Here is a 22,164-nt window from a genome sequence, read left to right as displayed (position 1 = left end):
ACTACAAAGTTTCAAGATTTTTAGTGAACTTTCTTTGGACTTCAATCAGGCTGTTGAACATTCAATTATGGCCTTTTGTATCACCATTTATAATGTAAACAACAGTGAATTCAAGAGGAAAATAATCAATGCTAAGGAAACAACACAAATTGGCTGTTCTAAAAATTCTGTCCCTGTCAAGATGGAGATGCTCAAAATCATGCTTTGGACTAGAGAGAGGTAAAGTTAATTTTGGATGCTCCTGCCTGCCTCTGAGTGTTAACCTTGCCCTCCACCTTTGCCATCCCACAGTACCCTCAAATATGCATTCAATAGAGTAGCTCTTATTCTCCTGGTCCATATTTCAGATTTAACACTTGACTAAAATTAAGTAATCTGTGACTCCCTCATACTACATTTTAGGGGGTAAACCACAACTAAGGAACTTATGCCATCAAATATCATTGCAAAATGGTACTGACATTTAAAAATAAATATCCAAAATTGCCATGTCAGCCCCCACAGGATAGAGTGTCTTGTAAACTACCTTAATCTCCCCCATTGTGATTGAAAGCAGACACAAAGAAACACAGATTGGAGAAAATACAAGTTTTTCTGGTCTCTTCTTGTATCATGGTGCATACATACCCACAAAGAGATTCTTTGTCATGACAATATTCAACACATAGAGGATTATAGCCTCTTAATCCTGACAGTCAGGTTTATTATTATGATAGATTACTCTTAATATATTTCTAAAACAAGGGTAGCCAATTCCTTTAGTATAGAGCCCTTAGTGTTAATTAGGTTTTTCAATGGCAAGGTTTCAAAATCCTCTGTGAATCTTACATTTTTGAACTACTGAGATTGTCTCATTGATCATGAACAATCCCATATGATCAGTCTTTGATAGGAAAACTACATTAAAATATGCACAGGCATATTGGCCCAGTATTTGTTTTATGACAATTTAAATATTTGAAACTATGTGTCAGAGTTTGAATCTGGAATGCTCCCCCAAATATCATGTATTAAAAGCATGATCCCCAGGTACAGCAAAGTTCAGAAGTGGGGCTCTTAGGCAATGATTGGATCATGAGGGTTCTGATCTCATCAGTGGACAAATCCATCTGATGGATAGCTGAATGGACTAGTCATGCAATGGATAGTGAATTTGTAGAACCAATGTAATATTGAGTAGGTCACGTAGTCTCCCTGAGGTTCTGTTTTCTCAAATGTAAAATGGAGATCATAATATTGTTTACCAGGCTGGAAGAATATCTTAGTGGAAGACCACATGCCTACTTGGAGGAAGTAAGTAATGGCATACATGTCCTTGAAGGGTCTTTCTTCTATCTGGCTCCATCCTCTCTCTCTCTCTCCTTCTCTGCTATCTGACTTCCAGGAGCTGAAGAGCTTCCTCACTATGCCCTCCTGCCATGATTTTTCCTGCCTTGGCACAAACTGACCATAAACTGAATCCTTTGAAACTGTGCAACAAAATAAATCTTGTCTTCCTCTAAGTAGTTCCAGTCAGACATTTTGGTCACAGCAATCTAAAGCTCATATAATACACTATGCATGAAACCGCCTTTAAAGTCTAACATAGAAAGAAATGCTAATGGTTGACTTGGCTAAATATTTTAGCAATCCTCAAATTATAACACCTAGGTAATTATATAAGCCACCCAAGGATGTGGCAGTCCCCAGTTAAATTATCTGACTAGAAGATAGTAACCAAGGATATAGTCTCTGAAATCAGGTATGGTTAATTTCAGATCCTGGCTCCACCAGTTACTAGTTATGTAATTCTAGATCATGTAGCCTCTATGAAGTTCAGTTTTCTCATTTGTAAAATGGAAATAATAATAATGTTTACCAGGCTGCAAGTATAGGTCAGTGGTAGAACACATGCCTAGCATACACAAGGCCCTGGGTTCAATTCCCAGAACAAAAAAGATAAAATAAAATTTAAAAAAGAAGTAAGGTGGATTTTGAGGATCAAACAAGCATATATATTTAAAATGCTTAAAATTGAATAAGCACTCAGTAATACTGATTAATACTCAGTAATAACAATAATACTAAATTGCAAATAGCAATATGCATTCTTTTATATGCTACATATTCTAGACTGGAGAACCAAAGTGAAATAAACAACAGACCTGTTCTGGAGCATTTAATTGTCTATCCACTTCTATCTTAGATAGCTAAAACCATCTGAAACTTGCTGCTGAAAAAAATTTGTTAAATATAATTCCCCATTTATGGATGCTTTTGTTACGTTCTACCAGTCGCTTACACCATAACAAATTGGTTTTGTGCCTTCTGATCATAAAGAGTAGAGTTTAATAAGCCATACTGGAAAAAGACTCTTGTCAAGAATTTCCTCTAAAAGATCTGCTTCTGCCTTTGACCTTTACCTGGTATTTGCTGAACAGAATCCCCAGAAAGCGAAATACTGTTGAAAAGTGTCTCCAGTTTTCTAAGACAAGATGCCACAATTCTCAGTCTGAGAGCTAAGAGGTTGCTTAATAGTCATTAACTATTTTTTCCCTAGTTAACATGAGAGTTGTTCTCGTATCAGGAAGAGTAATCCAGGTATTGTGCTATGAATACCAACCAATTTCTCTCAGAAATGAAATGACAAAACATTAGATATAACAGGTGGATGCTTAAAAAGTTGATCTTAGAGAAGTTGAGAATAAAATGGTGGTTACTAGAGGCTGAGGATAGTAGTGGAGAGATGGAATGGGGAGAGGTTGTTCACTGGGTTCCAAGTTACAGAAGCTCTGGTGTGCTATTGCACAGGAGGGTGATTATGTGCTATACATTTCAAAAAGCTAGAAGAAAGAATTTTTAAAGTTTTCACCATAATGAAATAATAAATATCTTAGGATATGTTTGCATTTAACATTATACATGTATCAAAACACCATATATATATATATATATATATATATATATATATATATATATATATATATATACCCAGTAATATGTATAATTTTATGTTTTATATATTAGTTAAAATAAATTTAAATAAGGAAAACAACAGAGGAAAAAAAAAAACCCTTATAGACTGAGCATGAGTTTGATAAATTAGGAAACAGGCCCAAAGATAAAAGAGAATACCCAGAGAATCCCTATAAATCTCTAGCAAAACTGAGGTTAGAACTGTCATCTCCTGGTTCCTAGTCTAATTCTTGAAAGGTTCAGCTCCAGGTCTGAATCTTATGAAGTTTCTTTCATGTCTGGCTACAGACAATTATAAGTATTTGCTTGGAAGGCCTCATGGGGTAAAGCTGCTCTCCCCACACCAGACTTGGTACACAGCCAGTGCATTGCAATTTTCTGGAGGGAGTTATAGTAAAGAATTCAGGCTGCTCCTTTTGAGCCAGCCATATTCTTCCCCCCCTTCACACACACCACACACCTGTTTTCACATCCCAAGCACCTCTACTGAAGGCCAAATTATGTGGGCTTCAACTGAGATAGTTTCAGGCATCTCTTCTTTGACTCAATATGTTTTTGCTGCTAGTGCTTCCCTCGCTCCTTATCTCCAGCCTACATGTTCATAAAATGAAGGAATCTATAGTTAAGGATTTCTCTGCAGTAAGAACTACCCCCACCTGTACTATATCCATTTGATCTTTGCCCAGTGCTATTGTATTCCATGGGGTGAAATGGCTCCCCCATGGGGTAGTTGTCACCATTTTAGCCTCTTGTCTGTACCATTGCAGTAAGTAAATTAAAATTCAATTGTTATTTTCAGTTTTATTTATTGTCCTAATTGACCACCTTGCCACCTGGCAGATTGAAAGCTTGAATCCTCTTTCTAATCTGTTACTCTATTCTCTTGCTTGAGAATGCCAGGAGCTATTTTGAAGAAAGCCTATTTTGATGCATTTAAAAGCAACTTGTGAAGTGTAGATTCTGGGAAATCTCTAAATTAAATATATCCTTATGACCTTATTAATATCTAGAATCCATCTTTTAGTGGTTTTAAAACTTTAAGTTGTATCAGAATTATGCAGAGACTTTAAAATGCTAATCATTGGGTTTTAAATCTAGACATTTTATGTAGTAGGTTGAGGATGAGGATCATGAATTTTGAATATCATACTTGAAGAAATACTGAATTAATGAAAATAATCATCAAAATATAATTCTACACAAAAAGTAAATTATTACTCTGTATATGTGCGTGCATGGATGCATGTGCATGCACACGCGCGCACACACACACACACACACACAACAAAATTTCTTTGCCTTGAAATAGCCAGATACATTGTATAGGTTGCTAATCTGCTTTGGAACTAGATATTTGATATTTATCACTGGAGTTTGATTGAACTGTTTTCTTTAATAAAATATAAAGGAATACAAGATAAAATCTGGGACTCTTAGCAATAATCTTTCTAAGGGAAATCTCAATGTTTGTATGGCATGTTGAACTTAGAAGAATCAATTCAAGCCTGCCTGATGCCATATTTCAGTGGCAGAAGCTGTTTCTGTATATAAGAAAAAAGTCTGGCAACCTCAAATAAGAGCAGGAAGATCCTACATTGAGCCAAATCTCTTGGGATGTAGAATTGATGGGAGGTCTTAATTAGGAGTCATTAAGGCTCACAGTCTTACCTGATACTACAAAAAAGAACCATAGACTTCCTTTCTGATCTTTTTTGCTTTGTTTTGTTTTGTTTTGAAACAAGGATGGATTTATTCTTCTTCATTGCACAAGTACACTGGAGAGAGTTTAGATTTAAAATTGGGCTCTTCTACTTCTGGAAATTAAAAAAAAATGTTGGCAAATTTAACTCTCTGAGCTTTTATATTACAAGTAGAACAGATATAAAAAGATTTGGTTATTACAAGCTATCTATGCAATAATACATAGTGAAAACTTACCATGTTCCTGCGTATGGGTTATCATTGAAGAGTAGCTGCAAATTTTATCATCTTCATCATAATTATTACCATCACCATCAACATAATTAATACCAATTATTTACATTAACACACTTGTTATCCATTATAATTATAAAATTATATAGTTCTCAAATTGTTTCCATATACTATGCCCACTTTTAAAGTCTTATTTTAATTGACGTATTATTGCATATGTTTATGGTGTACAATGTGATATTTTGATATTTATGTGTGTTATGCCTCATGGAATGATAAAATAAGGCTAACTGGCATATCTATCATTTCAAATGTTTATAATTTCTTTGTGGTAAGGACTTTTAAAATCCTGTCTTTTACGTATTTTGAAATATATATTATTATTATATTTCAAATGATGGGCAATAGGTTCCCAGATATTATTCCTCCTAACTGTATCTAGTACTCATTAACCAACATCTCTACTTTCCCTATCCATCCTTATACCAAGTCTCTTAACAACCATTCTACTGTCTATTTCTGAGTGTGATTGTTTTGGAATAACTAAGAACATGCAGTGTTTTTCTTTTTCTAGCTTATTTTACTTAATGTCCTATAGATCCATCCATGTTGTGGCAAAAGACAATTTCCTGTGTATTTAAAAGCTAAAGTGTGCTCTACTATATATAATATTTTCCTTATCCATTCATATGTTGATAGGCACTTAGATTGATTTCATATCATGGCTATTGTAAATAGTGCTACAGTGAATGTGAGAGTGTAGATATCTCTCTTTGGCATGCTGATTTTAATTTCTTTAGATATATACCCAGTCATGATATTGATGGATCATGTGGTAATCCTATTTTTAGTTATTTAAGTAAACCCCATTCTATATTCCATAATGTCTGTACTAAATTTATAATACTACATATAGTTTATATGGGTCCTCTTTTCTCCACATCCTCACCAATATTTGTGATCTCCTTTGAACTCAATGCCTCATCAGCAATTACATATACATACCCGTGAATGCTAATTTCTAGTTTGGACTTTCATTAGTTCCTCATTGCCTACTGGGTAACATGTAAAGTCTTCATTCTGATACTAGCAAAAATTTATTTTAGATCTCTTCTACCACTATTTTTACCACACATATTTTACCTATTTTGAATTTCTTATGGTTTCTAGAACTTATGTGATCTTTTCCAGCTCTCAGCTTTTGTTTGTTACTTCCCCCACTAGAATGGCTTTCTTATGAATGTCTCCAATGAATTCTTACTCATTCTTCCAGATACACTCTAAATTTCACATTTTTTATGAAGTCTTTTGTGCCACAGAAAACGCTGGAGAGTTTTGCTTGAATTCTCTTTTTGAGCTCAGTGGAGGTTTCATGACTACTCTGTAGACACCACCTGAAGGAAATATGTAATTCTACACTACTAAACAACCAAAGCAGAAATATTGTATTTTATCCAATGTCCTAATGAACTATTAAAAACAACACTGGTACTAAAGTCATTGCTATCTTTTCAATCTTTAAAAATCAAAAGCACAGACTTCTCTCTGATTCTTTTCTTCCCTCCAGGCAACCCATATCCACTTAGTCTCTACACTCTGCAGTTTCAACTTTTTAATCATCTTGTAAATGATATAATTATCTATAATTATCTTTCCATTCCAACAAACATCATCTCTTGCCTACATTACTGCAACAGCCTCTTAAATAGTCTTTCTTCCTCCAATATGGTCACCTTTTAATCCATACTCAAGGATGCTTACCAAAGTATTTTTTTTGCTAAAATGAAAACCTAATCATGTAACTAGACAACTTAAAATCCTCTAGTGACTATCACCTCCTCTATGGAGACCAAAAGTGTTACTTTGACCTTTTATAGTCACCACCAACTATATTTCCAGGTTTGTCTTTTTGCTATGACTCCATGAAATGTTTATACCAGCTAAGTTCAATGCTTGTAGAGATCCTGGAGCACACATAAAATTTTATCCAACTATACTTCTGCACATGTAAATTTTTTTGCCTTTACATATTTTCTATGCTTTTCCCCCCAACTATTACTGACCTAACCCATGTTAGATCATCTTTGGTGTTTCAAGTCCATTTAAAACTTACCAATGGTTGTGCAGTTACTCTAGCAACTATTCCTTTGGTCCTTTAACCATGATTTTTAAATATTATGCTACTTATCCAGTTACCAGTCTGTATTCCCCATTAGACTATGAATTGCTTTAATGTAGTAATCTGCCTTCATTCATCTATATTGTAGTCAGCACCTACCACAGAGTCTGACATTCCAAAATATCCAAAAGTTATTCCAAAAACACCCATTTAATGCCTCCTAACTCTATTTTTCACAGCCCTTTCTGCAGAAGTGGGCATATAAATTCATTAAATGCTTGCTGAGGAATTAATTACCCTAATGGGTTCCAAGAAGCCTTTACAACAAAGGCCTCTCAACAGCAAATAAAACTATAACACATTTTCAAAGTATGCCAGAAATTGTTACTGAAGATTAAAATTTGGGTTATTTTTGTGTTTTTCTTTGAAGTAGTGACTATGTATATAAAGCAGAACTATCATCCAAATCAAGGCAAGAAAACAAATGAAAATAAAAATAAATCAGGATGTTTGGATTCAGTGTGTTCATGTCCACCTAAGAGAATGATATTAAAATGTATTGTCATATTGGTGTTTGTCCTTCCCATCAAAAGCAGAAAATCAGCCATGAAATTAAACTGTTATATGGATTATTTGTATATGATGTTTTCTTATCCAATGATTCACTTGATTTTCACAATCCTGAAAAGTCACCAGGGTAATTTTACCACATTTCTTTGTCTCTAAGATGCTACAAATTATAAGAAGAACTATCAGTTTAATTATAACTTTTCTGAGAAAAAAATAAGTAACATGTTAAATGGATCTTAAGACTTTTCCTGAAAGTAAAAACTTTTTTTTTGTACCATGGAATGGACCCAGGGGTGCTTAACCACTGAACCACATTTCCAGCCCTTTTTTTTTTATTTTGATGCAGCATCTCACTGAGTTGCTTAGGGTCTCAACAAGTTGCTGAGGCTGGCTTTGAACTCATGATCCTCCCAGCTGCTGGATTACAGGCATGCACCATGGGTGCCTGGCCTCCAAAAACTTTAAAGTGTGAAAAAAAATAAACTTTTATATAAGACTTGGAATTCAGGGGTGCTTAAACATTAAGCCACATCCCAAGCCATTTTATTTTTGTTATTTTGACACAGGGTATTACTAGGTTGCTTGTGGCCTTGCTAAATTGCTGAGATTGGCCTTGAACTTGCAATCTTCTGACCTCAACCTCCCAAGCCACTGGAATTATAGGCCCATGTCACTGTACTTGGCCTGACCCATTTGATAGGTAGAACATTTCCTTTCTATTCTATTAGATTTTTCCTAATATCTGTTCAGTGGAAAAATATCTTACAGAAATATTAATAAGCTTCTGTAATTAACTCAATTTGAGAAATTGGGAGTTTAAAAAATGTAGGCTTATTTACTATATAACTTCTCACAGCTTTTATTATACTAATTAAGGTACATTGTGAATTTTCAAAGATAAGATTAAACTATACAACTTATGCAAAATTATTTGAACATGGAAACTTTTCATCCCTCCTATAAAGTACTTTGTGGGGCTAACATTTCATGGGACATAATAGGAAAGCTATACTATACAAAGATAGAATTTCATCAGCTTCCAAAAGGCATGGACCACAATGCTCAATTTGTTTCCTGTCACCTTCAATGATCATATACAGGAAAGCATCAAGTGGTATATCTAATTGCCTAACCCTGGATCTAATTTAACTTTAAGAATGCTGAAATTAGATGTTCTATTCAAGAAAAACTAAAGAAACAGCCATCAACATAGTCATTAGTCAAAACATTACTAGTTTGGCAGTTGTCATATAACAAGACCTAGAAAAAAATTGTAGTTCTAAAATCAGAAATATATTTTTGTTTAAAATTTATCTATATTTATGATATCCTCAAAAATCTATTGCAGATTTTTCATGTTATTTTTCAACAGCAGCTATACAATGTCCCTTAGTCACTAGAAACTTTCATTCATTTATCCAACAAATAATTCCTGAATACCTAGCATTTGCCAAGCATTATGCTGACACTGAATATATGATGGTCAATAGGACAGAGCTATCTCTACCCTTGTGATACTCACAATCTAGACTAGGAAAAATTGATATAGAAAATATAATCTAATAAATATTTCATCCAAGTCTAGATATACAAAATGCTGCAGAGCATGGAATATTTACCTGCATAATTCATTCCCCAAAAAGTCTCAGTCTGAAATATCTGAATCAGAGATTCAAGTCTCTCCAAAGGAGAGCCAAGTGCTTAACTTAATAGAATGATTGGCCCAGCTTTTCTGCTTCTATTGCCAACAAAGTGCTGTGCTTACTGATGCCATGTGATTCCAAAGACAAAAAAAAAATATATCTAACATCTTCACCAATGCCACAATTTTATCTGCACTCACAATAAATAACAAACAACATTTTTAAATGTATTTACAGAAATCTATCTGCCAGGTCCTGATGAACAATTGTTTATTTCAAAGATATTAGAATTTTTTCCAAGTTTCATTATCCAATGGACTCACCATAAGGAAATTAGAGCTATAAAATACCTGCTAGACTGCTACCAATCTGTCTCCCAGCCAGTGCCAAAAAAACAACAGAAGCAGAGAGTCCCTCACAGTATTAAAAGCACTAAACACTACTCTGCTGCCTAGAGTTTTCTTTGTCTCTTCTTTTCACTTTATAATACTTGAAAAATTTCTCCATTTTGATAGAGAAGAACACATTAATCTAATACCTACCTTCATTGATTGAATATTTTATGTTTTTGTTTATTACCTTAAATGATAAAAATTTTCAACTATTTATAAAGCAGGTGAACTCTCTTTGTCTCTAATTTTAATGAATTTCTGATTTTACACCCATCTCCAACTTTTTTATGGTATCTATCATGTAACTTTAAGTTTTATATTTAATTGGAAAATAATAATTGTATATATTTATGGGATATAAAATGAAATTCCAATACATGAACATATTGTAGAATTAGCAAATCTGCATAATCAGCATATCTATCATCTCAAATTTATCAATTTTTGTGGTGACAACATTAAAAATTCTCTCATTTAGTTATTTTGAAATATACAATATATTATTATTATCAATTGTACTTTGCAATAGGACACCAGAATTTATTGCTACTATCTACTTATAACTTTGCCTTACAGTTTCTCTAACCACTCTACTACCTTCAGCCTCTGGTTAACCACCGATCTACTTTCTACTTCTGTGAGTTCTAATATTTTAGATTCCACAAACAATTGAGATACTTTGATATTTGTCTCTCTGTACCTGGTTTATTTCCCATAATGTAATATCCTCCATGTCTATCCATGTTGTCAGAAGTAACAGGATTTCTTCTACTTTTAAGGAATATTATTCAATTGTGTATATATACCTCATTTTTGTTATTCATTCTCCATTGATGGACACTTAGGTTGATTCCATATCTTGAATATTGTGGATAGAACTAAAATGAACATGGGAGTGCAGCTATCTCAATCTTAAATGTTTCCATTTCTGATTCCAAAACTTTAATAATAGAAATAAAAAGGGAGGATTAAGGACCAATATATATGTTTTTCAAAAAGACTATAGAGCATTCATTTGTGGGGTCAACCAAAAATAATGTTCTCCTGTGTTTCTTATTTTTAAATCTGATGAAATCTTGCAAACTTAACACAGATTATTATATTGAGTACTTCCTGCTAGGTGTGCTAACAGGAGCTGGGCCTAACAGGCGGTTCATGAGCTTCCCTAAATTCTGGTTTGACCACTCACTGTTTAGGTTTATGAGAATGACTTCAAGAGAGGAATACCACACATAATAATAATCAGACTCATTTCCAATTTGTGTTTGCTGAAACACTTGAACTATGAGCTCCTGTAATTATGAGGCCCTTAGTAAACACAAAGAGCAGGTGATATTATATATGACAAAATAATAATAGGTATTACCAGTACCTTATATCATATTACATCTCATAGTAAGATTTAGAAGACTTACTATCCGCCAGATATTTTTTTTCTAAATACTTCTAAGGTATCAACTTAATTCTCACAAATGCTGTGTGGCAATGTCTTATTTCAAAATACCAGCTTTTATGGTATTAGCATCAAAATAGAAATAAAGACCAATGGAATAGAAGACACAGAGACAAACTCACATACCTACAGCTATCTGATATTTGACAAAGGTGCCAAAATTATATGTTAGAGGAAAGATAGCCTTTTAAATAAATGATGCTTAGAAACTGGATACCATGTGTAAAATAATAAAATTAGATCCATATCTCTCACCCTGTACAGAAGTCAAATCAAAATGGATCAAAGACTTAGAAATTATACCAGAAACCTTGCAACTTCTGGAAGAAAACATAGGGTGAATACGCCCTCATATTGGTGCTGGTACCTGCTTCCTCAACAACACCCCTAAAGTTCAAGAAATAAAAATAAGAATCAATAAAAGCATCAAATTAAAAAGTTTCTACATGGCAAAGGAAATGATTAAGAGTATGAAGAGAGAGCCTACAGAATGGGAGAAAATCTTTACCAGATGCTCTTCTGACAGGGGATTAATATACAGAATATAGAAAGAGCTCAAAACACTTAACTAAAAAACCCCAAAAGCCCAATTGATAAATGAGCAAAACCTAAATAGACATTCCTCAAAAGAAGAAATACAAATGGACAACAAATATATGAAACAAAAAGTTTAACATTTCTAGCAACCAGGGAAATGCAAATCAAAATTACACTAAGATTTGATCTCCTCCAGTCAGAAGGTCGATTATTAAGAACACAAATAATAATAAATTCTGTTGAGGATGTGGGAAAAATGTACACTGATACACTGTTGATGATACTGAAGGTTAGTACAACTACTCTGTAAAGCAGTATGGAGATTTCTTAAACATCAGGCATAAAACATACTAAAGCAAATACAGCCACTTCAATGTTTATAGCAGCATAAGTCACAATAACCAAATTATGGAATCAACCCAAAGGCCTATCCATAGACGAATGGGTCAAGAAAAATGTCATATATATGCACAATGGAAGTTTTACTCAGCCATAGAGAATGAAATAATGGCATTTTCCAGTAAATGGATGGAAAAGGACACTATCATGGTTAGTGAAATAAGCCAGTTTCAGTAAATCAAATGTTGAATGTTTGTTTTATCATATGTGAAAACTAGAGCAAAAGAAATGAAAGAAGATGTTGGAGGGAGATCAGATATCAAATATATAGGGAAGTTCAGTAGAGTAGAAAATGAAGAATGAGAGGGAAAGGGATGGGAAGAGGAGGAAATATGAAATGCATTTACAAAATAATGTTATGTGCATATGTAAATGTCCAATGAGAATTTCACCTTTATTATATAAAGTACCCATTATAAGTAAATAAATAAGCTAAAGGAAGAGTAGAGGAAGGAGAATAAGGGGAGGGAGGAAGAGAAGGAAAGTGAGAGGAGTGGAGATTGAAACCAAATTCTTTGCTTGTATGATTTTGTCAAAATGAACTCAATGCTATGTATAACCATAATGCTATAATAAACAAACAAATCAAAAATTAAAAATTCAGGCTGGGGATGTGGCTCAAGTGGTAACGCGCTCGCCTGGCATGCGTGCGGCCCGGGTTCGATCCTCAGCACCACATACAAACAAAGATGTTGTGTCCGCCGAAAACTAAAAAATAAATATTAAAAATTCTCTCTCTCTCTCTCTCTCTCTCTCTCTCTCTCTCTCTCTCTCTCTTTAAAAAAATTAAAAATTCTACTTTTACAGGTAGAGAAATAGAGGTATGGGCATATTTATCCATGGTGACAGTTAATCAGTTATTAAGCTTGAATTTTGTAGCCACTAGTTGCTTTGTATTCCCACTCTCATTCCCCTTCCCCTGCTTAGCTCATCATCACAGGCAACAACCTTCAATATTCCTTGTCCTCTGGCTTCTAAGTATGTTTAGTGAATGGGAAACATTAGTGGAAGATTGTAGTGCAGGAATTGAGAAAAAGCAAGATTCAAATGTCCTTCCTTCAGAGCTGCAGGTCTCTCCAGGCAGCCCCCCACCCTCCACTTCAACCAAACAGTTTAGCTGTAGGTTTGGGCAACAACCCTGCCTTCCATTGTCCCTATACTCCTAGAACTAGAAGCAGTTTCCTGTTGTTACCTTACCATCTCCTCCTTGACGTACCAAGGAGTCCATCACTCATTTAACCATGCTTCTATTAAATTTACATTGACTGCATGGTCTAGAGTAGTTTCTGTTCTCCTGGAAAAACCCTAAAAAACAAAGCTTTGGATTCAGTCTATTCCCAATTTATGAACTTAAACCCTGTTATCTTACCCTACTAAAAAAGAGTTTATTTCCATGGAAATTTTCAAAGGATCTAAGAGATGAATAACATATCCTAGAAGCTATCATCTTTAAATCATCGTTGGCTAAGGTAGCCCACAACTATCACAGAGCTTCATGCTTGACTTTAAGGTTGGTGGGAACAGTGATTGTGCCTGTTTTGTTCATTGTTGTCTCTCTAGTACTTGGCGCACAATATATATTTGTTGAATCACCACCTGAAATCCACTATATTTTCTTTTCATGCAAATAAAATTATGACAAAATCTGTGTCTTGTAATATTTGTTCAGCATTATACCTATTCTAATATGCACATATAACATGCTGTATGTGCATTGCAGATATTAATAGCAAACATGGGCTTAGGAAAAAAAAACTACCTAAACTGATTTCAATCCTATTTCCACAGTTCATCAGCTATGTGAATTTGTGCATGCTACTTAAAATCTCTGAGCTGAAAAAAAAGAGATTAATATTGAGATTTATTTCTTAGTGTTGTTATAAGAATTAAATGAGATAATATTTGTTAAATGCCTGCTACAGTCCTGGAACATGATAATTGTTAAATAGAAGCAAATGTTGCTCTTACTATTGTTGTTCTTCTATTAGTATTATCATTACTATTGTTGTTATTTATACTTTTACCTTTTTTAAGTGAAGGCTTATGTATAACATTTTCTCGGGAGGTAGGAACTCTTAAAAATCCATTTTCTGCCTACAATACCCTATAGCTTCTGCTTTCTCCATAACTCCCTGCTATAGAAGCTGAAGGCCTTTAAAATTTAAGACTAAAACTCATCAAGTCCTTGAGCCTCCCTGCCAGTGAAGAAGAGTTTGTATTATTTTATCTTCCCTTAGTTTAGTACCAGTATGTCTAAGGAAAGCCCATAGTTATGACATATTGCATAAACTTGAGCTTCCTTACAACTTCCTGCTATGTTTATTTTATGTATATAACTGAGGTTCTGATTTTGTTTCCAGACTACTTCAGTTTCTTCTCTGACTGTAGGCCTAGGTCCTTGACTCCCTGATTAGCTTTTACTGATAGGGACATAATCCTCATTTCTTGTTCTCAATAAATGAACCTTATAAAGAAGTACATTGCCACCATACTTCTGTGTATAGAGTTAGCCATTGTTTGGAAACTTCTGCTTATGAACATCAAAATACCATTCAATTATATTAAACTACCCTCCCTCTTGGAGATATCTGCTAGTTAATTCTAAACATGACACTAACTACTAGCTTACTCCTTTAGAAACTATTGTTAAAATGGTTTAGACCCAAAGCTCTTGTCGTGTTCTCTTCTGGGTCATTTTTCTTCCCAACTGGCCCTATAAAGCCCTAGTGAATTTTGTGACCCAGATTATACAGGTAATAATAGTTTTCATCCCAATACTATATGCAGTTAGGTTTAGCCCACACATTTTATAAATGTGAATGCTGGATTTATTGGACCCCAAAACATCCAACCAAGTCTGCTTCAAAGACAAAGCTATAACTTCAAGGCTCTTACCTTTTGCAGCATGAGTGCTCACCAAGAAAACATCCTGCAAGATTACCAGTCCCTCTGCTGTTGTTTTTATCCTTCTGGAAAACTCTTTCAAGTATCATATACCATTAATCCATTGTCTTCCACAATGATTCCCTTGCAAAGAAAGTGAATTTTGTGCAACTAATGATATCAGGAATAAAACTGATATATATTCTTATCTATCCACACACCCACGAAGTTTGTTATCAGTACTAAGGGGAATATAATTATTCTCATTTCACCAAAGTGTACCCCCAAAGAGACAAAGAACTCATAGGCTTGGATTTACATAGCAATGGAAGGATGGAAGGCCAAGTTAATTGCCTCATCAAGTGAGACGTTTAACAACATTCTTTAAGTTAGGAAAATGAATTGAGTATGATGTCAAGCCAGCCTTCATGTCAACAGTTACACTCTCCAACTGAGATGACAGTCCATTCAGAATGTCAATTCCAATCCAGAGTATCAGAATGATCGTTCAAATCTTACAAGAGTAAAAGACCCCATCACCGCCTCTTGTTTGCCCCTCTCGTTGTCAATAGGTAATAAATTGCCTCAGTGCTACATAAGAATTTTTCTAATGATTTATTATACAAATAACTAAGGAGAAAAAGTCTCCAATGGCATAATGTGCATAATGTGCATTTTAATTGGAAGGCAATTTAGATATTTATTTAGGCCATGCTCATATACAAGTTATTTCTAATGATGGAAAGCTGCTTTGGTGGAACTAATTCTGATAAATTACTAACAGTGGTTGCAAACATTAGCTGTTCAGCCAAAGTGATCAATAGAACAAAAGCCAAACTTAGACATAGTTGTGAATGCTTTATATGAACATCTCACAGAAATTTTTTAAAAAGCCTATCCCCACTTATCCTTTTTATTCTAACAGAGAATGACTCCTCCAAGTGCATTAAGATCTTCTCAGCATTGGAAAAGTTATTTTATGATATAGGTATATGAGTTCCTAGATCTCAAGACATAGGACTCTGGATTTTCCCATAATATACTTAATTCACAGAAGAACTTGGGTGCTTATACAATGTTGAAGTATCCTAAGTAAGCTTCACTTTTCTCAGAAATCAATTTTATCTTGAGATGAGAATGCTGGGCTTAATGGGAACCAGTTAGGTAAAAATTTAATTTTGTAAATAGTTCATTTAATCTCACATTCACTGTCAATGAGAAAATAAAATGAGGCAATTTCCATATGAATACAAATCAAGTGCTACAGAAATGCACTTATAATTATGCAAAGTCTTACATTTAAAAATGGGTTGTACAATTGAAATTTTTGTTGTCCAAAACCATCTTACTCAAGAGTGAAGCTATTTTTCTGCTTCAGACCTCATCACAAAAGCACATTGGTTCTATGCATTGTAAAATATTCTAGAGTCAGTAGAACTTCCTATTCTTCATTGGTATTTTGAAGGCACGTACCACAATGAAAACAGATTATGCCCAGAAATTTTGGTTCCCAGTTTGTCAGAAAATGCTTCATGTATGAAGACTTTACATTTGTTCCCTTACTTAAGAACTGCAAAGTATGCAAATAACTAAAACCCCTGCTTATCCATCACTCATTTTTGAAATAAAACATCACAAATATAAACTAAGCCACTCATATATCTGTTCCTGTTCCTATTCCTTCTCTTATCCCTCAAAGTAAGCATTCTTGTAAATTTGTTTACTATTTCAACATGTAGTTTTATTCTATTCTTTATACATATACACCCGTAAACAATACATAATACCATTTTACATTTTATGGTATCGTACTGTGCATAGTTTTATATAAATATTTTCTTTTATTCACTCAACATTTTAGTTTTTAAGATTCATCCATGTTGCTGCACACAGCTCTAGCTTAATAATTTGTACTTCTGTATGCATTCCATTCTCTTTGTGTATCAAAAATAAATAATTTTTTCTCAGTATCTGTACATTCAAGTTGTTTGCATGTTTTTGCTATTATCACTAATGCCGCTGTGAGCACGTTATCTGACACTCAAGTGTAAGAGTTTCTCCAGAGGGTATGCCTAGTCTTGGAATTACTGGACTGTAGGGTATATGAACATCTTCAGCTTTGTCAAATTGTTTTCCATAGTGACAGTACCAATTTACATGGCCACCATAGCATAAGAGGGTTTCTATTGCCTTTTTTCTTAGAAAGTTATTTTATTACCTCAATATCTCTTGGCTCCTATAATACCATATCATTTTTTGAGTGGCCCCAAGTCAGTCATATTGATTATCTGGGGTCTAGCTAGAGAGCCAAATGAATCATTTCAAGTTCCTATTTATCAGCTTAGCCAATCTCAGGACAAAATCAGCACAAGACATTTATCATTGGTAAATTTCCCCCTCTTTCTACACTTTCAACTCCTACTGATCTGATGCCTCTCCTCTCAGCACAGACATGCCACTACCAGTCATCATTTGTGTTCCAGCCAGCTCCCATTATCATCATAGCTTACCTATCAATCACTTGTTCATTTATTCCTTTGGTAACTACTCAGTTATACAACAATGTAGACCAAGTGCCTATAATATTCCAGATACACTGTGACAGGGTTTTAAATGGTGGCTAATTGATGTGGTTAAAAATGAAAGGAAATTTCAGAATGGACAAGACTGATGCCTCTTATACTTATGTTCCAACCTTTTTTTTCTTTGTCAGAAAATCTGATCAATTAAATCAAGTTGAGTAATAAAGAAGCAATTGTTAATTGAACACCTACTTTGAACTAATGTATCTACTGCTGAAAGTGACAACATGCTCACTTTATATATAACATATTTCTATGGTAACATGGTCGTCCTTGCTCTGATGCAAAGGAAGGAGAATGTAAGCCATAATTTACTGAGGGTAATATCATTATTTCAGGCATGAAATTATTATGTCCTTTTAATTCCATAATAGCACTATCAGAGAAGGATTATTATTTTCTCCACTTGGTGAAAAGGAAACTGAACTTCAGAGAAAATCAGCAACTTGCCCAAAATTTCATATAAGGCACTGATCTAAGATGCAAATCCTGATCTAACCTTACCAATCCATGGCCTCTTGTGACTGATAGGATTTTTAAACAGCATGAGCCAGAAAAGGAAAATGCATTTTTCCATTCGAAGCCACTATATGCAGGCCAGAGAGACAGGATGTAATTTGCTGATGTGATTTTTGCCAAGAAAACATCAAAGGAATCTTTAATCACTGTGAGTGGGCTGAGGTTCCATTGCCCATTATAGATGGTGACTCCCTCAGGACAAGGTCACAGTACACAATTCTTGATACACTGCCCAGTCTGGTTTTATGTCATAAGAGCTAAGGGCTGTACCTCTGGATTCAGGATGCTTCCACAAAAAGGTTTCTGAGAATCCCTTAATGAAGGGCAGGGCCAAGACAGAACTATCTTAGAGGCTATAGGGAGTCCTTAAACTCTCTTTTCAATGCATACTACTTCTCTAGACTCAGCAGCTAGCCAGAAAACTGAGACATTATGGAGTCAGTTCCAGAGTATCAGAAAATGGCATCTGGCAGCTGTATTGTTGCTACTAGGAGGAACCTGAAAGTCAGATCTCTGTTTAGATGTCACCTATTGTGGAAAGCTTTCCTTCACTACCAAAGCCTGGGCTAGTATTCTTCTTGTGAACTTCTGCAAATCCTTGTGATTCCCCTACTATAACACTGACACCACTCACTCTATTATAATTGTGCTATTTCCTGCCTGTCTCCTCCATCAAGACTGAGCTCTATGAAAGGTAAGACCATATTTGTCATTTCACTCTTCTGTCTGTAATGTCTATCACATTGGTTGGTACAAAACAGGCACTCATTCAGTGTAGGCAAAATAAATTAATGAATTAACAAATTCCATTATGGCAGAGAATTTCGTCTCTCTCCACAGAAGAGACCTCAAAGTGGTTTGGGTGAAGCATTATAAGAAGGTGGAAATCAGGATCTCATTGATTGGAAAAACAGCTAAAGCACTTACTGTGCACTTACTATGTGTCAGGTATCATTATACTTTATATTTATTAACTTATTTAATCCTCACAACAACCTTATGAGACAGATGCTATTATTATCCCCATTTCATAAACAAGGGTCTGAGACATAGGAAAGTTCAGTGATTTACCCTGTGTCATTCATCTGGGTAGTGCTAGAGCTGGGATTTGGATCTAAACTCTGAATCCAATGTCTGTGCTCTAAGTCACTTGGATAAATCATAAAAATACAAATTTATTGGGGTGGGGATGTGTCTCAAGCGGTAGTGCGCTTGCCTGGCATGCGTGCAGCCCGGGTTCGATCCTCAGCACCACATACAAACAAAGATGTTGTGTCTGCCGAAAACTAAAAAATTAATATTAAAATTCTCTCTCTCTCTCTCTCTCTCTCTCTCTCTCTCTCTCTCTCTTTAAAAAAATACAGATTTATATTGTTACTTTTGTCCCACACTAAGTGCTAGTAATTCTATAGCCACTGTATTTTCTTATGCCTAGGGTCTAAAATCCTTTAGACTAGACTGTACTTCTTGAGAAACATGATCCTTTCTCATGTATATATACCCTGAGACTCAAAAATATTTTGATTGTTCTGAAAAAGTACCATGCTAAGCTCTGCACAAGATCACCTATAGTTGAATCATACTAACATCGGATCTTACATAAACTATCATGTCTTGGGCTCTGGCATGATTTGAATTCCCAGGTCTGACATTTATTAGTGATAGGGCCTTGTTATGGTTTAAATATAAGGTACCCCCAAAATCTCATACATAAGACAATGCAAGAATAATCAGAGATGAAGTGATTAGGTTATGAGAGTTGTAACCTGATCAGTGGATTAATTCACTGATCGATTAACTTGGTGGTAACTGTAGGCAGGTAAGATATGGTTGGAGGAGGCAGATCACTTTAGAATTTCATTTTATCCCTGGTGAACAGAGGCTACTCCCTCCTCCCCCCACCCCTTCCTTGTTGTAATGTCCTGAGTTGATTTCCTTTGTTGTGCCCTGCTTCCATGATATTCTGCCTTACCTTGGGCCCAGAGAATTGGAATCAGCTATCTATGGACTGAGATTTCTGAAACCATGAGCCCCAAATAAACTTTCCTACTTTACATTTTTTTTGGTCAGGTTTTTTGTTCACAGTGACACACACACACACACACACACACACACACAAATGCTGAGTAAAACAGGCTTTAAACATACTACATAAACTCTGAATCTCAGTTTCTCATCTTTAAAATGTATCTCAAAAAATACTCTGAGCGCCAAATGTATTATGTAGAATGTTTAGCACAGTGCGTGGCATAGAGACACCTACTAAATATAAACCCCACAGATAACATTTATATATAAATATAAGATAATATTTGTATATTTAACTGAGATAATTTTAGGATTATACTGGCCTAATTCACTTATATTAATATAAGTTTAACCTGTGGGATTTATTTTCTTCCTTTGAAAAATAGGGATCCCACTACATATTTTTAAAAGTGTTGACTAACAGAAATAGGGAGAATATGCCAGCAACAGGCTATATCGTGCTATTGCCCCCCACCCATTTTCTCTTTCTTCACTCACATCCAAGCTTCACCATTATACTAAAACTATACTAAAACTACTCTTTAAAAGGTCAGCTATAAGTTCCAAAATGTCAATCCTAATGCTTTTTCTCAAACCTCATTCTATTTACTGTCTGCTAGTTCTTTATTTTTAATTGATCACCTCTGTATGTTAAACTTCTCCCTTATCAGTCCAAAATTATATTGTTGCTAATATTAGTACTGCTGCTGTTGCTACATGGAAATATCTCTTTAACTAGATGCTCCTCTCTTCCAACATCTTTCATAGACAGTTGCCAAGGTTATAGCCCTGGCACACTCTACTTCCCACTGAGCTCACTCTTTCTGGGCAATCACATATACTCATGCAGCTACAAGAGCTCGCTTGGTATAGATGATCCTCAAATTTATGACTCTGACCTTAACCTCAACTGAGCTCAAGTCCTACATGTCTATTTCTTTCTGGATATTAAGCTTGACAATCTATCCTTTCTTCCTCCTTAAATCAGCATTTCCTCCTATGTTTCCTGTTCTTAGTTAATGCTCTTATCACCCTCCCAAGACCCCAAAGCTTGAAATCCTAGCAATCTCTTTCAGTTGCCTTTATTACTTTTTGTCCAAATTCAAATAGTAGTTAGTAAACAACAATAGATACCTCACTGATTGTAGTCTCAACCTGCACTACTACACCTTTCAATTACCCTAGGTTCATAAACCTAATAAGCCACTTTCAGATCTAAAATGCATTAACACTATGGTAACAATTTTAAAACTGCAAATGCTTCAATCCAGTACTCTTGCCTTCAAAGTTCTTTACTAATTAACCCCCTTCTCAACTTAATATTATTCCATTTGGCATTTCCTGAGGTGGACTTAGGCTTCATCACAGAATTTTATACATTCAAGTTATTTTCTCTGCTTTTACTGTTCTACACAAGTCTCTCTTCCTTCAAAGACATCCCATTTTTCAAAAGCATACTCCTCCTTTATACCTCCCTGAAATATCCACTCAACCACATAGTCATCTTCAAAGACTCATTGAAAACTTCTCTTTCTTATAACCCCACAGCACCTAAATGTAACCTCTCTTATGGAGATTTCTATAGTCCATCTTATAACTATCTGTATTTAAGATTTTCTCTTGGACTAGTGTTTGTGTGCATGTGTGTGTGTGTGTGTGTGTGTGCGCGTGCGCGTGCGCACATACTTTAGGGTAATTGAGCTTTATGTACTTTCATTCTCCAGAATTTCTGAAATCCTCCTCATCAGAGAATCCTATGGAGTCTCATGCACTCCCTGAGTAGGTAGTCTTTAGAAAGCTAATTGAGCTTTAGCACCCAGTCTAGTGAATGGCCTCACTAGGGAATTGAACCTGTAAACCTCTACCTCACTATCAGCAGCCTGTAACAAGGAAGTGAGTCAGCCTCAAAAATTGACAATTTCAAGAAGCCATCAACTGAGATAATCTTAGGATTGCACTGGCCTAATTCACTGCCTTAGACAAATGTGTTAAGGATAGATGCTTATAAAGCACAGTGGGCAGCCTGTCATCTTGGGCTTATCATCATTAATTCACCCTTAAAATTTAAGTGACAAAATTATAGTACATTAATAATTCCCAGAAAATAATACTGATAACAGCAGGTAATTTTTGAAAACCGCTACCCATG

This window comes from Marmota monax, unplaced genomic scaffold (genome assembly GCF_021218885.2).
Source record: "Marmota monax isolate L192 unplaced genomic scaffold, Marmota_monax_Labrador192_F-V1.1 WCK01_AAM20220418_F8-fsc00054, whole genome shotgun sequence".
Classification (NCBI taxonomy): domain Eukaryota; kingdom Metazoa; phylum Chordata; class Mammalia; order Rodentia; family Sciuridae; genus Marmota; species Marmota monax.
Note: the sequence above shows the minus strand (reverse complement) of the source record.